Consider the following 4,068-nt stretch of genomic DNA (forward strand, 5'->3'; position numbering starts at 1 on the left):
TCTAATTCGTGAGTATATTGGATGTTATAAGATACTCCCTCCGTTCCTAAATATTTGTATTTTTAGAGATTTCAAATGGACTACCACATACGGATGTATATAGACATATTATAAAAGAGTGTTGTACTACATCATTGTGCAATTGCAGTTTAGCTTCTAATATTAACTTGGTGCTTTTAGGTACATATGTCATTCGTAAAGATCCGCGTTTCGCCCCTTTCTGCGTATGGGGCAATGAGATATCAATGAACCAGCATCAAGTGAGGAAGCTGATAAAGATTGTTAGTAAAATGGGTCCAAAGATGGCAATTAAACTATTTGTTTACACTTTATCCAAGACAACAGCGAACTGCAGGATGGTAAGTAAGAACTCTGCAACCTTCTTTTTACTGCCCATAATGAGTTGTGTTAGATGACAATGTCTGAAATCTTATTCCTTTGCAGTGGTTGCCAAAGTAGTTTACTCAAGATTACCTCTCAAACTACATGATTGGTGGGCATGCAAAGGTTAAAGTATTTCTACCAGAACACGATGATTATCTAGATGTTTTCATGAATACCGTGGAGGATGGGCGGTCGGCCATCACAAGGGGTTGGACTAGAGTCGTGCGTGCCTTCTGCATGGAGGAGGGCACAATATGGGCATTCCGCTTCACCTTGTTCAGCAACCAGAATATATTTCGCCTCTTTCTTTACCGTCTTTAATAGTACAAGTATACAACTGTGGTTCATCATTCTTTATTTGGTTCTTATGTAATTCTTGAACATATGTACCTATGAATCGAATAATGCATTGGTTGTTTGAACCTGATGGATATGAATAAAGCTGTAGCATACATTCAAATTCAAATCCAAATCCGGCAAAATTTGGAAAAGCAGCAATTAAATTACGGTGAAATTGCGCTCTCCAGGTTGTTACGGCACACACGGTTGGTAAAACACATACGTTTGCGATATGCACCATAATCCGAGACGGTTCACAGAGAGGAAACGTGTGCAAACATGCACATAGTTGCCATTTGTAAAGCGTGTGCGATGTCAGACAATATCACAAACGGTGCGGGCAAACTAGACGTTTGTGTTAGTTGCCTTATCGTACATGATTCGCAACCATGAACTGTTTCTGGTGAAGTATCCATTGTAAATGTTGCACCACAGAATAGCGTGTGCGATAGTTGTCGTGTACGACGATGTTATGACGGTCCGACGTTTCGTAATCCTGTCCGACACTCGTACGACGATTAGCTAATCATCTTAACGGTGAACCGTTTGTGATGGGCCGCACATCATACACGTTCTATAATAGTGAACCGTTTATGATGGGCCGTGCATCATAAACGTAGCACCACAGAATACCGACTGCGATGGCAATGCGAGCAGAAACGAGTAGGAGTACTGTAGGGGCCCTATCCTCGATGGTTTTTGGGTCGTGTGGGAAGGACCCCCTATCGCCCACACTCGCTTGGCGACGGTTCCGAATGCCGTCGCGGGAAGGGGTTTTAAACCGTTTGTTTAGGACCGACACGCACCAATGATATTTAATATATCTGAGGCTACATAGCAACATGCATTGTACTGAATGACTAAATATGCAATCCCAGGCTACATAGCAACAAGGAAGAGTGTTACCTTAATGTTCTGATGATGTCTGGATATACATGTAATAAAATCTTATATAATGGGATGGAGGAGTGTTGTACTACATAATTTTGCAATTGTTGTTTAGCTTCTAATATTAACTTGGTGATTTTAGGTACATATGTCATTGCCAAAGATCCACACTTTGACCCTTTTTGCGTATGGGGCAATGAGATATTCATGAACCAGCATCAAGTGAGGAAACTGACAAAGATTGTTATTAAAATGGGTTAAAAGATGTCAATCGAACTATTTGTTTGCACTTTATGCAAGACAAAAGTGAACTGCAGGATGGTAAGTAAGAACTCTGTAGCCTTCTTTTTACTGCCTGTAATGAGATGTGTTAGATGACAATGTCTGAATCTTTTTTCTTTTGCAGTGGATCCTGAAGCAGTTTACTCAAGATTACCTCTCAAACTACATGATTGGCGGCCGGCCATCACAAGGGGTTGGACTAGAGTCGTGCATGCCTTCTGTATCCAGGAGAGCACAATAGGGCCGTTCCGCTTCACCTTGTTCAGCAACCAGAATGTCTGTTGCCTCTTTCTTTACCATCTATAATAGTACAAGTATAGAACCCTGGTTCATCATTCTTTATTTGGTGCTTATGTAATTCTTAAACATATGTACCTATGAATCGAATAATACATTGGTTGTTTGAACCTGATGGATATGAATAAAGCTATAGCCTACTTTCAAGTTCAAATTACGTACAATTTGAAATAGCAGCAATTAAATCAGGGTGAAATTACGGTGTGTAGGTCATTACGGCGCACATGGTCAATAAAGCACAACGTGTGCGATATACATCATAATCCGACACGGTTCATGGAGAGGAGACATGTGTAACAATGCACACAGTTGCCGTTTGGAAAGTGTGTGTGATGTCAGACACTATAACATACGGTGCGGGAAAACTAAATGTGTGTGACTGTCTACCTATCATACACGGTTTATAATCATGAACTGTTTGTGATGTGCCAGACATCGTAAATGAAGAGCCAGTTTGGTACGTGCCTGGAAAACTCCCATGCCTGGAATCTGCCTGGTTTTAGGTAAAACCACAAAACTCCGACTGCGATGGCAATGCGAGCACAAACGAGTAACAAGGATGAAGCGTTTGGGATATTCAAGATATCAGAAACGGTTATATAGGGACAACTGTATGCATCAAGGCTCCTATCTCCGACGGTTTCTGGGTCGTGTGGGAAGGACCCCCTATCGTAGTCACTCACTAGGCGACAGTTCCAATTGCCGTCGCGGAAAGGGGTTAAAAACCGTTTGTATAGCACCTCGCTGTACTAGTGGCATAAACTAGGGTTTAAGCTTCTGTCACTCAAGCAACCCATCATATACTTATAACTTCCCAATGCCTTCCCCTAGGCCCAAATCATGGTGAAGTGTCATGTAGTCGACGTTCACATAACACCACTAGAGGAAAGATGACATACATCTCATCAAAATATCAAACAAATACCAACCTCACATGATTACTTATAACAAGACTTCTCCCATGTCCTCAGGAACAAAAGTAACTACTCACAAAGCATGTTCATGTTCAAAATCAGAGGTGTGACTCCCGGATAATTAAGCTACAGTAAACCTCTGTTAAAGATGCCACGTCACCACGGTTACTGTTGATAAACTCGCGTTAGTTCAAAACGATTCAAATTCAAATTTAAAATATAGGCAAACAGTAAATGTTTTCAAACATAAAAACTAAAATGTTCTTATTGTGGCAAATAATTTATAGGATATATTGGTGGAGAGACCAAACTATGATAAAATGTTTTAGGGCTCTAAAGTAATTAAAACAACATCAAAAACAATTAATTTAATGCCTATTATAAAGTTATAATAATATAACTAATTTAATAATGTGCCAAAATAATTGTGGCAGTGGTATAATTACTATTACTAATTTAGGAACTAACTGTATGTTTTACAAAACTAAAATAATTTGAAAGGTGAAATAAACAGAAAAGAAATTAAAAGATAAAAGAAAAACAAAAAATCAAAAGGATATATCCCCAGCTCCCATGGGCCTCGGCCCATCCCAACCCAGTCGGCCACCCCCCACCAGGCCGGCCCAACCACGCCAGCTACTCCCCCCCCACTTCCACAAACCCTAACCGACACCCCCCACTCCCCCACTCACTCCCCGCACGCCTCTCTCTCCCCTTTCCCCGCCTGGATCGGGGCAGAGGGCCTCGACCCCTTCGCCACGCCGCCGCCGAGCCTGCGGCCACTACGCCGGAGCCCGCCCTCGCCGCGACGCCCTCTCGCCCCTACGCCGCCCGTCCACACCGCCCCATCCCCTCCGCCCCCGATCTGGAACTCGGGCTCGGCCCTGACGCCACCGCCGCGCGGAGCTCGCCGTCATCCGCCCCGTCCTCTCCCTCGCCGGAGCCGCCCATCGTCACCGTCGTC

General features: G+C 42.9%; 1 long non-coding RNA gene across 1 annotated transcript; it reads left to right on the forward strand.

Annotated features, from left to right (window-relative positions):
- The first annotated feature begins 244 nt into the window (after nucleotides 1–244).
- LOC141020940 (uncharacterized) lies at nucleotides 245–811 on the forward strand. Its single transcript, XR_012180936.1, has 2 exons — nucleotides 245–359; nucleotides 445–811. It is a non-coding gene; the product is annotated as an uncharacterized lncRNA (long non-coding RNA).
- The last annotated feature ends 3,257 nt before the right edge of the window (nucleotides 812–4,068 follow it).

This window comes from Aegilops tauschii, chromosome 3 (assembly GCF_002575655.3).
Source record: "Aegilops tauschii subsp. strangulata cultivar AL8/78 chromosome 3, Aet v6.0, whole genome shotgun sequence".
Lineage (NCBI taxonomy): Eukaryota > Viridiplantae > Streptophyta > Magnoliopsida > Poales > Poaceae > Aegilops > Aegilops tauschii.